General features: G+C 40.9%; 1 protein-coding gene across 19 annotated transcripts in view; it reads right to left on the reverse strand.

Annotated features, from left to right (window-relative positions):
• Positions 1 to 24,911, reverse strand: part of ANKRD55 (ankyrin repeat domain 55) — a 462,869-nt gene that overhangs the window by 164,860 nt on the left and 273,098 nt on the right. For 8 of the 19 annotated variants that reach the window (XM_079916383.1, XM_079916387.1, XM_079916388.1 and 5 more), the window contains 2 exons: positions 16,277 to 16,344; positions 13,518 to 13,656 (listed from right to left, as the gene is read on the reverse strand). The exons of 3 other annotated variants lie outside the window; for them this stretch is intronic. The gene's annotated coding sequence lies outside the window, so the exon portion shown is untranslated. Of the gene's footprint in view, positions 1 to 13,517; positions 13,657 to 15,271; positions 16,810 to 17,748; positions 17,844 to 24,911 lie in introns of those variants that run through there. 8 more of the 19 variants (XM_079916382.1, XM_079916389.1, XM_079916372.1 and 5 more) reach the window with 4 other exon arrangements.

A 24,911-nucleotide genomic window follows, 5' to 3' on the forward strand; every position in this document is an offset into this window, starting at 1 on the left:
GATAATGAGGGATGAAGGGAAATAGGAAAGAGAACCACTAGGACCTAGTGAGGCCTTGAGTAATGCGACATGACCTACCTTCCCATGCACTCTCACCCATGAGTCCCAAAACTTCAGTACAATGTTACTCATGAAATGCTTAGAGAGTGAATTTTTTGGTGTAAAATGGCAAGGGGCTGAGTATTACTCCTGGGTTAAGAGAGGCTAATGCAGAGACAGCACACCTGGACCCAGAAGCCAGAGGCAGGAGGTACCGTGAGGGTGTCAGTGACTCTGAGAATCAGCAGAAATCAAAGCAAGGCCTGGAGTTTTCACAGATGTGGAACTGGTGAATTTACCCAGACATCTGAGACTGGGGGAGCACCAGTTCACATCTGAATCGTAGGCGATTAAAGTGAGGGCCCAAACATTGCTCGGTTCTAGAATACTTTCAGGTGTTAGAGGGAGGAGAACCAATCTGTGTCAGAGATTATACAGCCTGAAACTTTCCGCAAGGCAGTCTAAAGATTTGTCTCCTTATTTAAGCAAATTCACACAGTATTTGAAGTGGCTGATCATTTACTTTTCATACTGGTCAGGACCATAAGTGGAATTCTCTGAATAGAGTTAAAATTGGTGAATGTGGGATGTGATGAAGAAATGAATGCCCTGACATCTATTCAGCTAGTGTCGTCAGACCTGTCACTTCCATAAGCAGGGAGAAGACAACCATTCCAGGTCGTTCTCTGTAATTAACACAGGATGCTTATGTAACTTTCATGAACAGATTTCATGAAAACGACAAAATGACAGAGAATGACTGAATTCACATATGGAATAAGGAGCAAATGTTAAATGTAATTATTATCCATTTATGATTATTATACACTAGGATTCTCATAAAAGCATCCAGTTTGTTCTCAATAAAAACTTGGTGAAATCTGGCTTGTATTCCTTTGGACACACCAGTCTGGTCTCATTTTCTTGCTGGAATGCTCTGGTTTGCTGCTTTTTTGTATTCAAGACCTTATTACTGCTTGGAAAATGTTCCTTATCTTTGCATGTGCACTAATCTTTATGTGAGAAGCAGGAGATGGTGCCCCTAGGTGCCTGCCCTGCAGCTGAGAGTCTCACTGAGATCTGGGCCTGAGTGCTGCCCCCTAGGGGTTCTCTGATGCACTGCCCTGCAGCCCTGGGGAGGATGCTCATTCACTCTAGGCCAGTGGTCACCTTCAAGGCCCCCAGTGTTCCAAGTGGTTCAGGGAGAAGAATAAGAGAAAAACCACTACTGATGCCAAATTTTGTGTTACCTTCTTCTACCCTGATGCTTCCCAAGAGGTCTCTCAATTCCCAATTCCCCCTCATGGTCCCCATCATCTTTCCAACCTCTTGCCCCCAGGCAGGCTTTGGCCTGACGTGTCCCAGACATAATTAGTCAGTGGTTGACTCTCATTCAAATAATAATAAAATATCAGAATAGCACTGCATTCTTTGAAGATGAACTTGACAGGCCTGAAATCTCAGAAGAAATCTTGCAGGGATGAAGCCCAGGGTCCCCAGTGGGCCTCTCCCTGAACCCTGGGCAGAGCTTCCCATCACAGCCAGCACAGTGGGGGAACATTCTACCCAGCTTACACTCTTTCCTCAGTGGCTCTAGATTTCTACTGCAACCTGTTTCGAATTCAATGTTTTATAAGGAAATGGCACAGAAAAGGAGCACAGCTACTGCTTAAGCAGGCAACTCTCAGGGTCCCAGAATTTAAAAGGGTTTAGAAAATATCCTAGAAATCACAGTAAAAGGGTGTTCAGAGACAAGTGTAAGACCCACCAAACAGTTCTATCAATTGAGTGAGGGATATTTACAGAAGGCGATCAGAGACCCAAAATTCCAAGGGAAAGAAACACAACCATAAACTAAACATCTTTATCTAAATGAACTCTCTATGTTTGCAAGTGAGTCCTCTCTGGACTTTGAAGCATGAATTTGAAATTTGCATGGCATGGCAATCCACTGAAGCCAATTTGACCTTTTGGTAAATATGAAGTTTATCTGGTAAATGTCAATAGCCTCCAAGCATTAGAAGTGGGGGCTATGGGGGAGCCTGTATGTTCCTTTCCCCACAACTGTGCTACCAGAAGGCATACTACAATGAAACCTAGTTTTAGAAAATATTCTGACAACACCTAAATATTTATTCACATTAAGGGTCAAAGATAGTCTTAAGCCTGCTCTGTAGCTGGGGAGGTCCCACTCTTTACCCTTGGACCCTCTGTTCAGCATTTCCCAGAAAAGGCTTAACTGAATTCAGGGCAAGCATATTCTGATGGCAGGTGTGGCCAACTTTGTGCTGGGTCAGGCATAGCGTGTCTCGTGATGGGGAGGAATGCAGAACCAATTCAGAGGTCTAGACCGCAAGCTTGAACTATCTGTATTCAGCAAGCTGGGCTTGCCAGGTGCTAATACTTCATTCAGGAAAGGGCAGTCATTCCGGTATGACACTACTAACCAGCCACCTATTTGAATACTGCTCATTTCACCAATTAAAAACTATTTTAAACATCCCCTATGCTAATCAATAACCTTCCTGGTATAGATTTAGCTAATTTTATGTAAGATACTAAGTGACCCAGCAAAGGAAACTATAAACAAAATGAAAAGACAACCTATGGAATGAGAGAAAATATTTGCAAACGATGTGACTGACAAGGGATTAATTTCCGAAAAATACAAAGAGCTCATACAACAAAAAAATAACCCAATCGAAAAATGGGCAGAAGACCTAAATAGACATTTCTCCAAAAAAGACATACAAATGGCCAACAGGCATATGAAAAGATGCTCAACATCACTAATTATTAGAGAAATGCAAATCACAACTACAGTGAGGTAGCACCTCACATTAGTCAGAATGGTCATCATTGAAATGTCTACAAACAACAAATGTGGAGAAAAGGGAGCCCTCCTACACCATTGATAGGAATGTAAGTTGGTACAGTCACCATGGAAAACAGTATGGAAGTTCCTCAAAAAACTAAAAATAGAGTTGCCATATGATCCAGAAATCCCACTCCTGGGTATATATCCAGACAAAACTATAATTCAAAAAGATACAGGCACCCCTATGTTCATGGCAGCACTATTCACAATAGCCAAGACATGGAAACAACCTAAATGTCCATCAACAGATGAATGGATAAAGAAGATGTGGTACATATATACAATGGAATATTACTCAGCCATAAAAAGGAATGAAATGAGGTCATTTGTAGAGATGTGCATTCACATCTCATGTGAAATAAGTCAGAAAGAGAAAAATGAATATCATATATTAATGCATACATGTGGAATCTAGAAAAATGGTATAGATGAACCTGTTTGCAAGGCAGAAATAGAGACACAAACGTAGGGAACAAATGTATGGGCACCAAGGTGGGGAAAAGGGGAGTGGGATGAATTGGAGATTGGGATTGACATATACACACTACTATGTATAAAACAGATAACTAATGAGAACCTGCTGTATAGCACAGGGAACTCTACTTAATGCTCTGTGGTGACCTAAATAGGAAGGAAATCCAAAAAAGAGGGGATATATGTATACATATAGCTGATTCACTTCGCTGTACAACAGAAACTAACACAACATTGTAAAGCAACTATACCCCAATGAAGAAAAAAGATGTGGTACATACATACAATGGAATATTACTCAGCCATAAAAAAGAATGAAATAACGCCATATGCAGCAACATGGATGGACCTAGAGATGATCATACTAAGTGAAGTAAGTCAGAAAGAGAAAGAAAAATACCATATGATATCACTTACATGGAACCTAAAATATGACACAAATGAAATTAACTACAAAACAGAAACAGACTCACATGGCATGGCATGTGAGATAGAGAAGAGACTTGACGTTGCCAAGGGGTGGGGGGTGGGGGACGGATGGACTGGGAGTTTGGGGTTAGCAGATGCAAACTATTATGTATAGAATGGATAAACAACAAGGTCCTATGGTATAGCACAGGGAATTATATTCAATATCCTGTGGTAAACCATAATGGAAAAGAATATAAAAGAAGAATGTGTATATATGTATAACTGAATCACTTTGCTGTACAGATAAAATTAATACAACATTGCAAATCAACTATACTTCAATAAATAAATAAGATACTGGGACTTCCCTGGTGGTCCAGTGGTAAAGAATCCGCCTTACAATGCAGGAGATGCAGGTTCAGTCCCTGGTCAGGGAACTAAGATCCCATATGCCATGGGGCAACTAAGTCCAAGGGCCACAACCACTTAGCTCATGCGCCTCAACTAGAGAGCCTGCGTGCCACAAACTACAGAGCCCATGCGCTCTGGACTCCACGCGCCACAACTAGAGAAGCGAAAACAACCCACACACCACAACTAGAGAGAAGCCCTTGTGCCACAATGAAAAGCCCACGCGCCGCAAAGTAAAGATCCCGCATGCCTCAACGAAGATCCCACATGCCGCCAGTAAGATCCGACGCAGCCAAAAATAAATAAATAAACAATAAATAAATCTTTAAAAAAAAATAAGATACTAAGTGACCATCTTAGAAGATCTTGATTCTGGCGAGGGTTCTTCGTCTGTTGGTTAACCACCTTTGGAAGGCAGATCCCCAAACACAGCATTCTAAATGCTAGCTAACTGCTCTTAGAGGATAGAGTAACTTTGTATATACAACTACATCACAACGTTTATATTGAGGTCTTTTAAAATAAGGGTCACACAGACAATATAACACATGGGAACAGTGAAAAGGCAACAAAGAGTAAGACAGAGTTGGAAGCAAGAGAAACAGTCTTGACTGGCTGACTTTCTGCTTTGCGAATCGTGCCTCAGGAGATGCTGAGTCCCACGTAAGGACAGGCTCTCTTTGCTGGAGACTGATTTATATTATAAGAAGTAAAGCTTGATTGGGCTGTCTCTAAAACTTTTTATTTTGAGGATTAGAATCCCACTGGCCCAGAAGTATCTAGAATAAACCATATAGCTGTATTTAGAGATTTCAGAACCTTAGAAAGAGAATTTGAGGCAAGGGTGACAGAAATGAGTCTGTTCTTTGATTCAATTCTGCATCTCCACTTTCCTCTGCTGCTGCTGAAAAGCAATGAAAAACTCTAGTAAATAAGCCTCTAAAGGTGAAGAAGCATATTTCAAGTGTGTTATCAAAATTCTATCGATTAACAGAATAATGTTACTGGTGAATCCTGGTTGAAAGGTAAAAATTTATCAGTTTTTTTTAAGGCATTCTACCTAAAATTTAAAACTATAGTTTTTGCTGGCTCAAATTCTTTGTAAGGTGCCTCAAGCCCTTTAGAGAACAATGTGGAATATAAATGAAAAAAACACATACAGGTGCATGCATGCAAACACACACACACACACACACACAACTGTAACTCTCATTGATACTTTATTTTAATATAAGGTTTAAAATTAAAATCAGGCAAGTGAAATCTTAAAATAATTTCACATGAAACCTTGGTTGTTTTAAAATTATGTCACTCATCAAACACCAAGTAACCTAAACTTTGAGATTAAATCTCTTCTGTAGAACACAAATCAATGGATCTTTCCCATTTTGAGTGCTTTTTGGAACAAGGTGGGTATGGAAATACATACAATAGTAACAACAAAATAATATAATAATAATAGTACATAAACCAATGCCTCAATCTTATGAAATAGGTCAGTCAACCTACAGCACTTCATTTTGCTATGCTTTCTTCAGCAGCTTTGAACTCCTAGTTTCATGGCTTCCGAAAAATGGCAGAAATAAATCAAGGTGCAATACAAAAGGTAGCAAAGGTAAGAACAGCGATTGTGTTTTTGGTTTCAGTGAGCTGAGACAGTAGCAGGCTCTGGCATTAGTCTACCTGGTATTAGGATAATTTCTTCAAGCATCAGACTTTTTTAAAGAAACAAAACCCCTAAAGCCAGAGGGGCAAGATATGCACAGATTATGTGCAGGTTTGTGTGGAGGTCTGTACGGAGTAGACCTATATTGCCTGCATGACATGGAGGAAGGGCCCCAGAAAACCCCTCTGTCCTCAGAATATCTCCCTCACTGTCCTGTCATGGTTGACTGAGCTTCTACCATTAAAGATTTTATTTGTTGGTTTTAAGATAGTGATTTTCTAACTCCTTTATGCTGCCAACATTCTCCCTTTTGATAAAATTTTATTCAGAGGCCTAATAAAACAGATAAAAGCACAGATACTGTTGCTGAAGTAGGTGACCCATTGGATCAGCCCTTCACTCCCGCTGAGACACATCTGCAAACTGCTAGGGCTTATTGAAGGACATCTGAAAAACCATTGGGTTAAGACAGCTTCCCAATTGATGTGAACAAAGGGTTACAGAAGTTGGGAGATATCAATTCCTTCAGCCCTTAAGGGAGGGGATGGTAGGGGAGGCGTGGGTGGAGCTCTGGCCAAGCCCTCTGTGGCCCATTGTCTCTCACTTTTATTTACCTCAGTGTATGGGTACATTATTATAATTTTCCGTGCACTAGGCTAGGGCATTATGCTCTGATAGAGTTTATCACAATTATTACTGGTTATTAACACCTTAGCATGAGCTTTTCCCTGCCAATTCTCTAAGGAAAGGAAGCATATATCAAGCTATTCTGGGTAGGGGAGATGTTGGAAATTGGGTCGTAAGCCAGGAAGCTCTCAGGAGGGGAAGAATTGAGTGGGAGGCCACGGGAGAAGGCCTGAAGTGGGGTTCTGGATGGCCTGGAACCAAAAGGTACAACGCTAAGACAAGAGGAAGAGGACACTCTGGAAGAATCCGGAGGGCTCTGAAGTGAAGGCCCTGCTCTCCCACGGAATGAGGATCAGCCCAGCTCCCAGGTGTCAGCTCAACCCACATTGGGATCACGCAGGCAAACACCCATTTTACTCCTGAGAGAGATTTTTCACAAGGTAAGTGCTCATTTGGGAGGCCCAAATGAGTGGATTATTCACCTGGAAGAAGGCAGACTCGAGTTGCAAAAGGTTAGATTAGTCATTGCAACTGGGGACCCGTCTCAGGCAGGCCCCGACAGTCTCGGACTGAAGAAACAGAGCTGCTTCCCACCTCCTCCCTCCCCAGCGTCCCGTCCTCTCTGTGTCTCAACTTCTTTTCCCATCGCTCTGACTCACAAGTGTCAGCCACTGGAGGGGCTCCCCATCTCCCAGCCCTCAGAGATCTCATTGTGAGCGGTTTCTTCTCATCCCCGTCCACTTAGTGTTGGGCACCAATCCAGACACGACCCACTCTTCCAAAGGCGCCCCCTGAGGTGCAGCTTCCTGGCAGGGACCTTCCACAGGCAAAAATGATGTGCCTCTGAGGACTGATGCGCCAGACGGACAATCCGAGGTTTATGGTTTTCCAGAAGGGGTTCACAAAGCCCTGCCAATTCCCCTTTTGCCATTGGCCAATTCCCTTTCACTGGCTCTCCCTGCCTGTCATCTGCTTTGTCAGCCAAATCCCTTTTCATTTTTCTCAGCTTCATCTTGGACTCAGGCCTAGTAAGTCCTGTCAAGAAGATTCCTGACGTATGAAGTTTTATGTCTCTTCCACCACCATCCTGAGAGGCGTTGCCTGTCCTTCACCTCTGCGAAATGTTTCACGGGAAGGCATTCCCGTGTCTGAAGCGGAGCATATTGGACCGAAACACCAAGTGAACAGCAGCAACGTTATTATTTTCCAATGAGAGTTTAGATCAAAAGATGCAAAGGAGCAATCCTCCAAGGAGTTTCGGGGGAAGGGAGAAATAAGTGGAGGAAAAACTAAAATAGAGAACGTCCTTGTACAAAACTGAAACTCTTCAGTGAGAGTCAAAAATGACTCCAAAAATGGCATAGTCCTTTTGGAATCAGGATGCTTTGATTTTTGTCTAAATCCACTCATCATCCAAGTCCTTCTGAATACTCTGGGCCTGTCCCAAATTCACTGGCCTTTTTCTCACCAAATGGCTCATTATTTCTCAGCACCATCTTTAAGTGTTAGTGAATTCAACTCACCGTTGCTCACACACAACTTGCTGGGTCCACCGGAGGGACTTGCCAAATGCAGCTCTCTTCCCATGGGATAACCTTAGTGCCTACGTGGGTTTCTGTTGGTCTGTTTGTTTAACCTAACATTTATTGAGGCTGACTAGGTGCCACACGCATTGCATGATTTACCTTATTTAATTCTCATAACAACCCTATGAGATCGGTATCATTATTGTCCCCTTTTGAGGATTATAACAGATGGAGAAACCAGCTGAGGCATTGGCTCAAGGACACAGAGCTATTACTAGGTGACAGAAAAAGAATTCTAGTTCAGGAGTGTCTAACCACAGAGCCTAAGCTCTGAAACACGGACACTCTCAATCGTCTCCTCCTTTGTTGAAGGAATTTAACGTAGAGTGAGTTTAACTTTTAAACTGTTTGTAGTTTGGGGATAGAAAATGCCCGGCCTGCAGCTGGCCTCAGAAAATACAACTCTCCAGCTCCATCGCTCTTCAGATCAGCAGGAAAACCAATCTCTCTTAGCAGATCCAGCCGGGGGCCTAACACTTCCTCAGCTGCCAGGCATATATGGATGCCGAACGCAGCTCCAGACAATACCTCTGCAGAGGTTCCCTTCTGGCACAGCCCAGCGCCCCGCAGGTGGTGCCTCTGCGCTCCGCTTCCTGTCCGCCAAGACTCAGTGCAGATCCCCCTTCGGGCCGCAGCAGTGATTCAGGAGGAAAAAAAGGACGCTCACTCCTCACCCTTTGGCGCTACTCTTGAGTCGGGAACGGTTACACACCAACCTGGGCCTGACCCTCAGTGATGCCGTCTTAGACGCGCTCACACTGTCACATCCCGAGGCTCCAGACTGCCCCCTAGAGGACGGGTTTCTCTGCTGCTCCCTTTAACCAGCTGGCTGCCGATGGAGGCGGGGGTCGCGTGGCGGGGTGGAGCTCTCCCTCCTGTCTCCTCCTTCCCTCAAAGTATTAGTTTTGTTTAGGGGCTTCCTTGCCTTCCTTGTCCATGGGTCCTGGCTGTGGTCACCCACTGACCCTTAGTTCACCTCAACAGATTTCAATAACTGAATCTCACGGAAGAGGTATTGGAGCTTTAGTCCCTTGCTTCACAGACCCCCGGGGTTCTCAGGCAAGTTTGCACCCGCCCCTCTCAGAAAAGTTCAAGCAGAACTTTTTAATAGTCTTAAAAAAATATTCAAGGTTCACTTACTCTGCTACAATCATAACTCAATTCTCAGGGGAAGCCTAACGACTTCGCCGTAACTTGGCTTCTGCCATTTAGCTCTTAGATTGAGTTTTGCCCCACAAGCAACTTGGAGGCTTGAACTCTGTGAGCCCTTCCATGGCTGACAGGGCTCCTCAGAGCCCAGTAACTGCTGTTCACCGGCTGGGCCCTGGAACAGCCTCTCTGTTCCTTTTGCTCCTTTTCCTTTTCTTAGCGATGTTGGGCACAAGGGTGAGCAGTCCATTAACACTGGCAAGGCTGTTTGGGCTCTTCAGACGAGAGATGTCAAAGGCAGGATCCTGGGAGGGTTGCAATTATTATATTCTTAACCACCCTGCAGCCTTTTTGTACCAGACCTCTAATCTGTAACATTATAACGTAGCTGAATCGTATTTCCAATTGTCTATCTTCATCTGCAGGCCCAAGGCACATGGGGGTGTAGACTGGAGACTCAGGGTGAGCCTGGGAAGATTCAGAGCTTTTAAAAGGAGCTGATTAGCTTGGCATTTGGGAGAGAGTCTCTTCCCTTCTGTGCTCTCCTTTTATCTGATCCCAATTGGACTCAGAAGGCCAGCCAGCTCCCAGCCTCCTGGCCCAGCTGCTGCTCCCTGCCTAGGCAAGTAGGGCCATCCTGTTGGGAAGCGGGATGGACTACTTCCCTCTACCCTCTGTAGTCACCCTGCTCTTACCATATCCACCATGATAGGTTTTTCGTTGCCAAGGCTGGAAGGTGTGAGGAAGTTCTTTCCCCTTTGGGTACTATGTTTTGAACTCAATAAACTGTCATGAGGAGGAACAGACCATAAAAGTTACCATTTCTTAACTGACTTGTGTTGTCAGGCACTTTACCTACATTGTCTTATTTAATCCTCAGAAAACCACAGCAAAGGAGATTTTATTCCATTTCCCTACGTAGAGAATTCAAGATGAACAAGGTGCACCTAGTAAATAACTTACCTAGCAAATGATGGAGCAGGATTTTGAATCTAAAGTCGATGGTGTTCCCACCACTTGACTCTCCCTAATAGGCTGTGGCCTGTGGAGTGGGCTATGGCCTTCCCTCGGGGGAATTAGCCGAGGCAAAATCAGTACCTGCTTTTCTAATTGACTGCTCTTTTTTCAATCAAAAAATATGAAAAAAGATATGCCTAAATATTATAAATGTCATTTCAATGGATGATACTAATTTTAAAACAAAATTAAGTACTTCTCAAAGTAATCAACTCACTCATTTTCTCTAAGTATGGTTTTTATCTCACATTTGAAAAAAACCCTGAATTTCTAACTCACTCTCAAATTTTTGGTTTGGAACCTCCTCCAGTTTGTCTGTAGCACTAGAATGTTCTGCAGCTTCAGTATTGCCATCATGCTGTCAGCGTCTCTATAGGAGTTCTTCTACGGTGGTTAAAGGCACAGACTACAGAGCCAGGCTGTGGGCTCACCGATTTTGCCACCTATTGAGGGCAGATGGCTTCATCGGATTACTGTAAGGATCAAATGAGTTACTAGATTCAAAGTATTTAGAATTGTAAGACCTCGATGAATTTTAATTATTATTATAAAAATGTTTTCAACAGGTCTAGAAAAAGAAATTATCTATGACTGCTTTCTAGTATTTTTGCTCAGCTGCTGGTAGAAGACAACCCATGTGTCACCCACAGATCTGGGAGGACAGCTGAACAGTCCCATCTTTGGGCAGAGGACAGAAATAGGGTGGATAATAGCTGGGTATTGCTTAGCATTGTAATGAGATAAGACTCAAAGGAGACGGAGACCCTTTTGATCCATCTCAGTATTTTATAATAAAAGTGATCATCTGGTCATAATAAAAAAAGCAAGTACTGTCTTTCTAGAGAGAGGAGGCCTGTGTAATTTCAGAGGCACAGTTCCCATCATAGAAAGAAAACTGCATTTTATATTGGCAGAAAATAAAATGTTAACAGTAGTTATCTCTGAATAGTAAGACTACTATTACTTATCTTAGTTAGTTTTCTGGGGCAGTTTTCCATTATTTCCAAAGTCTTTGATGAATATATTTCACTTTTACAATAAAAAAAGTTATAAGAAATAAAGTTACAGGAATTGTATGAATTGATATGCAAGGTTCTTTCCAGCTTGTTTACTCTCTGTCAACATTTATTTTGATAACAGTTATGATGTTTTTCCATCATTTTCTTTGATACACTAGTGAGACTGGCAAATTTAATACCTGTCTTAATAAACCTAATTTCAGGAGCAAAAATCATCATTGTTTACTTCTCTTCCGACACTGTGCCTCTGGCTGAGACTAAAGCTAGGAAAATAGGACAAAATCTAGGGAAAACACAGAGTTTAATGTAAATAAACCCCCATAAGAAACATAATATTACTTAGACCTAGCCCAGGCAAACTAATATTATTTATTTGGGTTGAAGAGACACAAGCGATTTGATCCTAATTTGTAACATTTGCTCAAACACATAGTCCCTTCTAAAACCCACGGCATTCTACTAAAATTTTTTTACTTAATATTTTAAGTATGTCAGCCTTCCAAATACTTGTAAAACAAACCGAAAATTTAGAGTGAATAATGAGCTCAAAAGATTTCAGGGGACCTCCCTGGTGGCGCAGTGGTTAAGAATCTGCCTGCCAATGCACAGGACACGGGTTCGATCCCTGGTCTGGGAACTAAGATCCTACATGCTGCAGAGCAATTAAGCCCGTGCGCCAAAACTACTGAGCCTGCGCTCTAGAGCCCTCAAGCCACAACTACTGAGCCTGCGTGTCTAGAGCCCGTGCTCTGCAACAAGAGAAGCCACCGCAGTGAGAAGCCCGTGCACCACAACGAAGAGTAGCCCCCGCTCGCCGCAGCTAGAGAAAGCCCACATGCAGCAATGAAGACCTATTTCAGCCAAAAAAAAAGATTTCAGAACCTTCGGGATCAAATGAGAAGCTAATAGAAGATTTTAAACAATGGTTCCTTCTCACTGCTTCTAGTTTTGTTTTTCCTACAATTTAGAACATTCCTTTATAGAAAACATACTTGGAGATGCTTAGAATTAGTGAATGATTCAGGAGTGCACCTCCAGAAAGGACAGTCCATTCTCCATTTATTTAAATCATTATTTAATGATAAACAAGTGAGGTGAGAGAATTTAGCAGTAGTCACGGTGCCAGCCAAGGAATAATTATAGTTAACATTTTTGTAGTATAGATGCTGGTCTAGCTCTACATGTAATTAAATCATTTTAGCCTTGCGACAGCCTTATGAGAGAGGGTTTTGTTATCTTCATGTTACAGGGGAAGAAATTAAGACCCAGAGAGGTTAAGGGAGTTGTTCAATGTCACACAGTCATCAAGTGGCAGAACTAGGAATTGAACCTTAGGCAGACTGGCTCTTAACTGTTCTTAACTTCTAGGCTATATTGCCTCAACTTGACTGCTAGAGCTAGAAGAAACAGACTTTGTGGACCACTGGACAGTGCCTGGGCTCTGCCACAACCACAGCGGCACCGGTAAAGGCCTGAAATACTGTAGATATGTCCATCTCCTAATCCTTGAACGATGGAGTTTCCCTTATTTGGGAAAAGGGTCTTTGCAGGTATAATTACATTAAGGATCTTGAGATGAGGAGATCATCCTGGATTAAACAGGTAGACTCTAAACCAAGTATCCTTCTAAGAGAAAGGCAGAGGGAGGTTTGAGAGAAAGGCAGAGGGAGGTTTGAGACAGACAGAAGAGGAGACAGAAGAGGAAGAGGCAACATGGTCACGGAGGCAGAGATTGGAGTGATGTGGCCTCAAGTAAAGAAATGGTGACAACACCAGAAGCAGGAAGAGCTAAAAAACAGACTCCCCCCTAAAGCTCTTCGGAGCGAGAGCAGACCTGCTGGATTTTAGACTGCTGGCCTTCAGAACTGTGAGAGAATAAGCTTGTTGTTTTTAGCCACTTGTTTTGTGGTAATGTATTACTGTAGCCTTAGGAAACTAATACTATACTGAGCATCGGTATCGTACTTTTCAGTTTTCAAAATGATTTGGCACACATGACCTTATTTGATCACACACCCCTGCACTCTGCAGTAATTTAGGTTGGGGACCTAGCTCTGCCACTAAATGGCTATGGGACCTTGTGCAAGTCACCAGCCTCTCTGGCCTTTATCTCTTCATCTGTAAAATGGAGCTAATAACAATGCCTGCCTTGTGCCCCTCACCAAGGTGTCGTGAGGATCAAAGGGAAAGAACATGAGTGAAGGTACTTCCTATACTGAAAAGCTATTTTCACTTCTTACCTTTGGGTACCATCTAAACCATTGCCTGGAGGAGAACGTGGGTGCCACGAACACGTCGGGAGGGCCGTGGACATGCTACTGCTACCTCCTTTACCAGGACCGTATGCAGCTGGAACCCTCTGGAGGTCGGGAGTGAAGCCTGGGGGTGGAGAGACAAGGAATCATTGGGAAACTGGGACAGGGACTGAAGCTTGACAAGACTGAGCTCTGCCATGAATTCAGTCATCTCATGAGCAGAGGATTGGTGTCCCAAGGCTGATTTCTCAAGAAACATATGGTCTAAGAGCAGGAAGGCAGAAAGGTCTGTTCCCCATTAGCCCTTGTCCTCTGCATGGTCAGAAGCCAAAGACCACCCCAGAAGGTGTGACTGGAAGTTCATTTTCCTGCTGACCTTTCAGTCCTGAGCTTTTGAGTGATGATGGTTCTGAAAGGTGGTAATTAGTGCCAATTGAGGTGATGCTTTTGTGAAGCTGACACCTCTCCATTAGGAAATGGACTAAAGCCAGTGGACCAGCAACTCAACCAGGGGAGAAAAAGCTAAAAAATCAGTGCCTGGCCAAACTCTGCACAATTAGAGTCTTCCTCCAACCATGCTCTGGTGCACAATGGGAACCCTTGCAAGGCTGAAAATGGGAACGCCAAGGTTGAATGCCACCCTAAACTTTGGCATAGACATAAACAATGACAAGGAAAAAGAGACACAATGGGCGAGAGAATAGGAATGGGGGCAAGATAATTCAGTGTGCTTTTGCGGGGCAAAATAAACCCAGGCAGAAGAAAATAGCACGGATTAAGCCAAAGGCACTCATCTAAATTCAGTACGAAGCAATTTCCTGATTTTTAATGAGTTATGTCACTTGCATTCTGTCAAACTTCTTGTCTCCTGTTCTTACGTTCTTTATTTAGTCTCCACAGGTACCCAGAATTCTTCTAAAACTTGGCATCATCAGGAAAAAAAGCTTCACTCAGGTAATCACAACTTTGTAACCGTTTTCCTCTTTTTCCTTTAGCCCCAACCAAAACTTTTTCCACACGTAAACACAAGTAATCTTCTAAAAGACAAATCTGAATGTGTCACTCTCCTGCCTAAACCTGTCACTGCTATGCTATTGCTATTGTACCGAAGATAAAAATCTAAAATCCTCAACATGACATGTTCTGGCTCTGAGACCTCACCAAGCCAACCTAGTACTGCTCTCCCCATCACTCTGTACTCTCCTTTGCACTTCTGTTTTCTGGATCTGGGTCTTCAAACAAGTTATTCATATGTGTGCATATATGGATATATATACAGACGTATATGGAAATGACCAAGTTTGAATATATACCTAACCAAGTAAGATATGTTCCCTTTGACTAGAAAGTTCTTTCCTCTGCACTTTGCCCGGCCAACTCCCACTTCTGGTTTCCAACACATGGAATGGTCTTTCCAGATCACCCACCCCCCATTTAAAATCATGTTTTCCTTAATATTCTCTCCCATAACACTATTCTTTCCCTTAATAACACTTACCATACTGCTATGTATTTCTTTGCCTTTTGCTTCTCGCACTAAATTGTTAGCTCTAGGATGTAGGGACATAAATGCTTTATTCCCTGCAGTAAAGCCAGATATTTTATCCCAGCCCTAGATATTCTGAGATTCAATTGGTCAGGAATTGGTCAGGGGTGGGGTTTGGGCCCTGGCATTTCTTCATTGCTCCTTGGGTGATTCTAGTGTGCAGTGAGGATGGAGGACTATTTATACAGTCTACCCTCATCATTTCAGGAAGGAAGTAAATGAAGCCCAGAGAGGTCATGTGACTTGCTCAGGGTCTTCTAGTGGTGGAAACAAGGACGCAGTTCTTTCAGAGCCTGGTCTCTTTACACACTATGATGTCCCTTCACTTAACCTGGAGAAGCTCTGTAAATGAGGAGGGAAAGGTTTCTCACAATTTTTGCATGCTTGGTAGGATAACCAATTTGTACCTGTTTACCTGGGACTTCCCTGGTTTTAGCAAGTTAAGAAGGGGAGAAAATGCTATCTGCCTCATAGCTGTTGTGAAGGTTAAATGACCTAACGTACGTAAAGCATGTGGCACAAAGCCTGGCATGCACGTAGTAGGAGATCAACTATTGTTAGTTTATAAAACGATATAGGAGTCTTTGGAGACAGGCTACCAAGGTAGAAACTCTGCCTTCCTCCCACCCTCCCTCCCTTCCTTCCTTTTTGTTCTTTTTTTCCTTTCTTAGTACAGGTGTAAATATATAAACATAGAATGGAGATGTCTCTTAGCAGTTGTGAGCACACTAAAATCCTTCTTTTTAAACCGGTACTCATTACTGTCTGTCAACTTTAAATGCCACCCAGACGTCTCTAGGTAGTGTAATTTCTCCCTGCCAAGTGAAAGCATTCACAGTGCTCAATCTGCTCAATCATTAAGCAGCTACTTAAAACAACTCTTTCAGGGCCTCTCCTTCCCTTGGGCATCCATGCTTGTAACTCTGTCAAAGTGCCTGTTTCCTGGAATCTGGCTTCTGCAGACTTCCCAGATGTTGGTATGCCAGACTAATTATTTTTCTAAGGCGGCACTGGTGTCCTCAGGATACCAGCTGAATTTGATCCATATGGTAGCTCTGGGAAGGGCAAAATGCTAATTATGTAGAACTTAGGCCATTGATATTTGTTTGTTTGTTTATTATCTGCACAGGCCAACTGAGGGATAAACTTGGAGGCAACTCCAACATGGTAACTGGGGTGTTCATTTAGTTAGTCTTACCTCACTTGTACTGGCGATCTTTATGTCTTTAGCAAATCCATATTAGAAATGGTAGTTCATTTGTGGAACTGTGAACGAAACAGAAATGCAGCAAATCGGAGATTTTTTGACGATGGGACTTTGAAGATTATCTCATCCAACCCCCTTGAGAGTACAGCTCATTTAATATTTTGTTAATGTAACATTTTGCAATCCACCAGGAAATTCCTCTAATCTTATCATCACCCATCAATTGGTGACAAAAGGATTTGGGGAAGGAAAGCAGCTGCAGATTTTGATGAGCGAGGGCAGTGGGCAGGTGAGGGGGGAATACATCTTGCATGATATGCCAGGGAGAGGCTCAGCAGGGAAGGAACAGTCTAGGGAGATTGGCAATCAATAAAATCTAGCATTCTACAAAGCCATAAAAAAGAATGAACTCTATATATGTACAACAGGGATGGATATCAAAATAATTATGTGAGAGAAAGAAGCCAGATGAAAAGAGTATATAGTGCATGTCATTTATATACAGTTCTAGAAAATGTAAACTGATCTATAGTGACAGAAGCAGATCAGTAGTTGCCTGTGACTACACAACCACTATCCAACCGGCTCCTGAAGTAAGAAACTTGGTATCACCCTTGAGCCCTGCTTCTCCCTCCCACTCCCTGTCCCATGACTCAGTTGCCAGGTCCAATAGATTCTACCTTTTTAATGTTGTTCACAATCACCTTTTTCTCTCTATTATCATGGTCACCCTCTTAGGTCAGAGCTTCAAACATCTTATCTATACATTATTTTTAGTAGCCTCCAACCTATCTCTTTACCTCTATTTCCTGCCTGTTCTAATTTATCCTCTGTACTACTGTCAGAGTAACTATTAAATGTTTTCTATTGTTCAAACATAAAACTCCCCCAATATAAAGCATTTTTAAATTGTTTAAAATAATTAAGAAATATGCATAGAATTATAATACAAACACCTATGTGTCTATCATCCAGAATTAAGAACTGTTCACATTTTGGAATTTCTATTTGGCATAGTTTTTGAAAAGAAAACTTAAAATGAAATCATCTTTGTTTTCTTCTCCATCTACCCTACCAATGCTTCCCAGTTTCTAACACTGTCATTGATCACATATAACTGTATGTACTTATTTAGCTCATGTTTTTATACTTTTACTAAACATATGTATCCCTGTGTTAAAAATGAAATAAGTGGTATCTGCAACTTGCTTTACTACAAGTCTTTGAGATGTATGTGTTTTGATAAATATAAAGATGAAATTGACTCTATACTGCTATATCCTATCATATGAGCATATCATACTTAATCCATTATCTTATGAGTAGGGCATTTATGTTGTTTCCAATTTTTTGCTACTAACAGCAATTCTTAATAAACATCATTGTATATATCCCTGTGGTAGGATGAGAGGTGAACCTAAACTTATGCCCATACCCTAATCTTTTGAATCTGTAAATATTACCTTTTATGGCAAAAGATGTGATTAAATTCAAGATCTTGAGAAGAAGCACTTATCTTGGATTATCCAGGTGGGCTCTAAATGCAATTACATGTATCCTATAAGAGAGAGGCAGAGGGAGATTCAACACCGCACATACAGAGGAGAAGGCCATGTGAAGATGGAGCAGACAGAGAGCCACGTGGCCACAAGCCAAGGAATGCCAATGGTCACCAGAACCTGGAGGAGGCAAGGAATGGATTCCCCCGCATGGCCTCTGGAGGGAGCATAATGCTGCTTACACCTTGGTTCCCAACTCCCGGCTCCAGAACTATGAGAGAATAAATTTCTGTGGTTTTAAGCCACCAGGTCTGTGGTAATTTGTTATGGCAGCCAAAGAAACTAACATGCTGTATAATGTACTGTGTTTACTATTACATTGTATAATCATTTTCCAGGATTTAAATTTAGGAGTTGCAGGGTATGTACATATTCTATCTTGTGTAGACGTTTAGAGGGCATTCTAATTTACACTCCTCACAGCAGTATATGATGTTTTTCATTTCCCACAATCTTGTCAATGTTGGTATTGCTAGACTTTAAAATCTCTGCCAATTCAAAGTAGTATTTCATTGTTATTTTATTTGCATTTCCCTGATTACTTGTTAGGTTGAGAATATTTTTGTGTGATCCTTGGTCACTTGAATTTCCCCTCAGTGAGATTTCTGCTTATAATCTCCATGCATATTTATTGGATTGTTTACATTTTTCTTATTTCAGTAGTTCTTTACATTTTTGAATGTAATCAAAATTACTAATACTAATCCTCAGTCTGTTACCTATGGTTCACATATCTTCTACAAGTCTTTGGATCCTTTAACAATGATATTTTAAGGGAGAGAATTTTTAAAAACTATCAAATTTTAAAGATTTCCTAAACTTGTTCTTTGAGTTATTTTTTTTGTGTTTTGCCTAAGAAATCTTTCCCTACATCCAAGTCACAAAAACTCCTCTATACATTTTTTTTACAACTGTCTTAAAGTTCTCTATTTTTCACATTTGATCTTCAATCTATTTAGAACTTATTTGTGAGAACAGTATGAAGTTGGAATAACTTCATTTTTTCCCATATAAAAGTCACTTTTACCATTTCTCCACTGGTTTGCAATACCACCTCAATCCCGTACCAATCCAATAAACTGTCATTTCTGGGTCTCTATTTAGTTTCCCAAACTATACGCCCATTGTAACTGCCAGACTGCTGGATTACTAAGGGCTCAGGAAGGAATTGCAAATGACCACTAGAATAAAGATCCATCTGCCTGAATCAAGACAGCACAGGGAGGGATCCCCAGGATGTAAATTTTCAAGGAACCCGTGGAAATGCTCCCTGGGGGAGAGTCAGCTTTAACCATCAGCTGAACCCAAAAGTGCAAGGCTACCTAGCAAACTAAGAATTACCCTGTCCTTTTATTTTTCTCTCTCACACCCTTCTCAATTCTGGCTGGGCCAGAAACTGTAGCTAGTAAATGGGGGAGAAGAGAGAGCTGAAGTCAATCACACCCATATCACCGGAGGCAGATGGCCACTAACCAGGCTTTGGTACAGTGAATGGAGAGGAGTCTCACCTTTCAATAAATTTTATTTTTAATTTATTTTTATTTTTTAAAATAATGCCAATGTACTACTTATTTATTTATTTTTAATTGAAGTATAGTTGATATTATATTAGTTACAAGTATAATGCATAGTGATTCTATATTTTTATAGATTATACTCCATTTAAAGTTATAAAATATTGGCTATATTCTCTGTGCTGGACAATATCTTCTTGTAGATTATTTATTTTATACATAGGAGTTTGTACCTCTTAATCCCCTATCCTTATCTTGCCCCTCCCAACTTCCCTCTCCCCACTGGTAACCACTAGTTTGTTTGCTATATCTGTGAGTCTGTTTCTGTTTTGTTATGTTCATTGGTTTGTTTTATTTTTTGGATTCCACATATAATATACAGTATTTGTCTTTTTCTGTCTGACTTATTTCACTAATCATAATATCCTCCAGGTCCATCCATATTTTTGCACATGCCAAAATTTTATTTTTTTTATGGCTGAGTAATAGTCCATTACAAAATGGAATCTGTGTACGTACACACACACACACACACACACACACACACACACACACCACATTCTCTTTATCCATTCATCTGTTGATGAACATGTAGGTTGCTTTCACATTTTGGATATTGTAAATAGTGCTGCAATGAACATTGGGGTGCATGTATCTTTTCAAATTAGTGTTTTCAGTTTCTTCACATTTTAAAGGCTTTGAACTCTATCTTGGACTAGACATTGTAATTTCCCAATGGAGACTATAATTGAGAACTTAAAGTGATTTTAAAATTATCCTTTGCCTAGGAGTGAGCAGGCAATGAAATCATGATTTCAGACCTACGTCCTTCATAAGCAGGATAAAATTACCCCACTAAATAAATTTGGAAGGGTCATTGGTAGGAAAAATAAAGTTGTATCTGATCACCTCCCAAAGGTTATGTAGTCCCCATACCAGTTACCTGTTACCCTCATCTCCTCTCCCTCCACTCTTAAGTCTCTCTTCTTTCAGTCATACAGTCACTTACAGTTCCTTAAACCAACCCCACTGGCTGACACCTCCAGGCTTTTATACCTGATCTCCTAGCCTTTAATGGCCTCCTCCCTTCTTCCTCTTCTCCATCTGCCTAATTCTTACTTATCTTTCAAAACATTGTCTCTCTAATAGTGCCTTCTCTGAGATGTATTCCTTTAACCTCCTCCTTCCCAGCTGTATTTAGATCCACATACCTACATAATAAACCTCATCACATTATTATAATTGCTGGTTTCATGTGTTCCTCTCCCACCTGTGAATGTCTTATCATACCCTTGGTGCTTAGCATAATGCCTCCAACATAGTAAGCATTCAGTAAATAACTGCCAATGGTGGGTGGTAGGGGTGAGAATAAATTAGGAGCCAACTCCCAGGAGTCTTCTGGGAAAGCCCCAGGCTTCTGGAGGAGAGTAGAAGACCTCTGGAAGTTGTAGAGTGGCCCATAAGTCAGGAGAAACAGCACTGGGTGGCACAGAACAGACCACATGGGCATGACATGCTTGGAAGTGCCACCTTTGAATCCTGAAGGATTTTTCTGCCATGATGGGCTCAGAGACTACATTCAATTCTTTTTTCAGGTCTTCTGAAAGTTTGGATTGGGGGTATGTGGAAAGAGCTAGCATTTTATAGTCATTGTTAAGACTTTTGTTGACTTGAACCTAAGTATGTGAGAGAAGAAATGACTTAGATACCAAAAGAATGTTTTCCCTAGGTTCCAAAGAGATGCTCAAGTCAACATAATTAAATGAAAGAAAATTTAAATAAAATCTGTAGGATGTGTCAGGACCTGTGCTTGGCGCACTGCTTGACTCAGGAAAGAACTCTGAGAGTCATGAAGAAGTAACAAGTGTCTCTGATAGAAAGTCTACACAAGGAAATCCATTAACCTAGAACACACAAAGACAATGAAAGATGTGAAAATCTGCGTGCATGCACACACACACGAAGTTTATATCAGCATTTCATCACCGTCTCTCATGAATAAGTGCTACTTTCTTGATTCTGTTCCCTGTAAACAATCTTGCTCATCATGTTTATAATAAAATGCAGCAGGAATAAAACATGATCAAAGATAAATGGATGCATTTTAAAAAGTAGCTGTACGAAAGATTGTTTATGTTGCATGGCAGGCCATTTTTCATACTAAAAGGGGCTAAATTTATCTACATAAAACATGATCTTGTTCGCTGCTTTTCCTGTAAAGACTACTGCAAATGCACTGCCTTCCCTAAACTCTTTCAGATTTAAACTGTAGTCTTTGTATGTTGGACACTGGATATTAACAATTGGCTTATTGCTAGGCTTAGCCTAAGGTGAACCATTCCTCCTGGGGGAATCCTAATTCCTGGGAAGCCTGATGAGCTGTATTTTTAAGGAAAACTCTTAGTCTTCATTTTGGGTCTTGACATGAAGCAGAATAGTGACTTTGGGATCCAGAAGACCCTTAGGAGAGATTCCGTTTCTTCTTATTATTATAGAATAGAAAGAGTCTTGGGACTGGCCTTTATTTGCTCTTTTCTGGGCTTTTCCTTCTCAGATTGTAGTCCAAGGGGGAACAGTTATTGTTTGTTTGCTTCCACACCATCAATCTCTCCCATCTCTCTATACCCCAACCTTCTCCAGCTGACTACTAAAATCTAAAGATGTTTATTGGATACTTTTCTTGCCTGTATTAAGGTCTTTGGTGGGAGAAGTCAGAACAAACTTGTCATTTACATAAGCTTTATAACAATCATCATCATCACAAACTTCATTATCTTCATAAATAAGAACATTATCATAGTCTCTATCTCTTATTGATCACTTAGCATGTTTCTGGCACTGTCTGAAGACTTTTTCACACATTTTCTCATTCAATACTCACCACAACTTCATGGAGTAGGCAATAATACTGTTTTCATTTTATACATGAAGAAGCTGGAACTTAGAAGGCTTAAATGACTAACCTGAGGTCTCTCAGGGTAGAAGTAGAAAAGCCTGGACTGAAACCAGGGCTCTCTGACCCCAAATCCATGTTCTTCACCATGGTATCACACATATGGACACAGCACAAAGTACTCTTCAGTGTTTCTAGCTTTTAATTTTGGAGAATTTTTAGTGGCAATATCTTAATCCCAGACCAAATTTCATGGCCACTCAGAAGCATATACATATCCTACAAACTCATCTTAAGTTCTGTAAATGATGCCTTGCTTCGCACAGACATTGTGTTATTTTGGAAACTGGAAGTTTTTTCATTTAAAATGTTATTTATGTTAAAAAAAACACCTCATCTTAAGTTTGTTCTAAGCAAAATATAATTATGATGGTAATCTGCTTTTTTTTTTTTTTTAAGTAAGCCAATTCAAAATATGCAAGAATTCTTGCCTTCCCTAAGTTTGATTTGTGGAGAGCTGACTCTGTAATTTTAATTCTATATTTTCTGTTCAGTTGCTTTTTAAAAAAGACTTTATTTGGAAGCACTAAATCAAAGAGGGGAAGAAAGGGACTTCCCTGGTGGCGCAGTGGTTAAGAATCTATCTGCCAATGCAGGGGACACAGGTTCGAGCCCTGGTCTGGGAAGATCCCACATACTGCAGAGCAACTAAGCCTGTGCGCCACAACTATTGAGCCTGCACTCTAGAGCCCATGAGCCACAACTATTGAGCCCACATGCCACAACTACTGAAGCCCGTGCACCTAGAGCCCGTGCTCTGCAACAAGAGAAGCCACCGCAATGAGAAGCCTGCGCACCGCAACAAAGAGTAGCCCCCGCACGTGGCAACTAGAGAAAGCCCGTGTGCAGCAACAAAGATCCAACACGGCCAAAAATAAAAATAATTAATCAATTAAAAAATTTATAAAAAGAAAAAGAGGGGGAAAAAATCTATGTAATTTTAAGGGTAGATTGGCCCAGATTGATTTTTAATTTTATTCTAATTTTATGTTTGAATATCACTTGGTAACCAAATTACTAGTAATATTCTTCTTGACAATAGGAATAAATTATGAATTCCAATACTCCCTGAAATAGACTTTACAGAAAGAGATTCCACCAATACAAAGTCAATTTGAATCCATTTACAATAACAAAAATCCATGAAGTATGCATATGTTTAACAAACATGTACAATAACTGTACTGAAAACAACAAAACATCACTGAGTTAAAATAAAGAAGACCTAATTGAACAGGAGACATACACTGTTTTTATGTATTGGAAAGTTCAACATTGTTCAATGCCAATTAATCTATAACAGGGGTTGAAGAGATTCAGGGTATGCCACCCCAAAACATGCCACTCTGGCATAAAGATTATTTTGAGCTGAAGGCAATTAAGAAAAAGCAGACACAGGACAAGCTCTCTGCCCTCCCCCATCTGCCTGAAGGCAGAATATATGTGCCCCTTGTGAAGGTGTTCCTCCTACTTTTCCAAACCAGGAAGTTGACAACAACTTCATCCCAGGAGACAAGATGGCACAGAGAAAGAGTCTACAGAAACAAACCTTGCAATCTAGCGCTTATCATCCATTTGTTTCCCCATATATTTACCTTCTCAAGGTTGGCCAACCCTAAAAGACTAAATCCCTTTTCCTTTGGTTTGTCTCTTCTCTATACATTTATTGCCCATTGTTAAAATGCTATATGAGCCTCAGGCTCTAACTACCCCTTTGACTTACTCATCACTGAGTTTCTCCCATGTGTATTTGTGTTACATATGTTAATAAACTTCTGTTTGTTTTTTCTCTTGTTAATCTAGCTTCTGTCAGTTTAATTTGCAGGCCCTCAGATGCAGAATATGAATGGGTAGAAGGAAAGTTTTCCTCTCCTAAGGGTCAAAAATCTGTGGCTCATGTGTCAAATCTGACTTATTCTCTGTTTTTGTAAATAAAGTTTTATTGGAATACAACCATGACTATTCATTTACCTATTGAAATGCTGTTTTTGTCCTCAAAACCTAAAATATTTACTATCTGAACTTTTAGAGAAAAAGCTTTCTGGCTCTTGATCTATAGATTTAGCATAATCTCAATCAAAATCTAACATGTTTTTTTTCTGTGTGTAGAAATTGACAAGCTGATTCTAAAATTTGTTTGGAAATGCAAAGGACCTAGAAGAGTTGACAATCTTGAAAAAATGAAAACATTAGAGGACTAATACCACGTGATTTTAAAGTTAACTTGGACTACTTAGGGTTTTACCATCCAGTTGGTATTTTTTTCTAAAGTTTGAGTCTCCTTCTTGATCCTAAACTTCAAGGACATCATTGCTTGGGAGGACCCATTTCTTTGATGGATTTGTACAGGGAGAGGGGATGGATCTTCATTCCACAGCTCCTGTGATGCAATTCAAGTGTTTTTTTTTGGTAATCATTTTATTTATTTATTTATACATATACAGATATCCACTCTTTTTTAGATTCTCTTCCCATATAGGTCATTACAGAGTATTGAATAGAGTGCCCTGTGCTATACAGTAGGTTCTTATTAGTTATCTATTTTATATATAGTAGTGTGTATATGTCAATCTCATTCTCCCACAATTCAGTTTTGATGA

Source organism: Stenella coeruleoalba, assembly GCF_951394435.1.
Source record: "Stenella coeruleoalba genome assembly, chromosome: 3".
Taxonomy (NCBI): domain Eukaryota; kingdom Metazoa; phylum Chordata; class Mammalia; order Artiodactyla; family Delphinidae; genus Stenella; species Stenella coeruleoalba.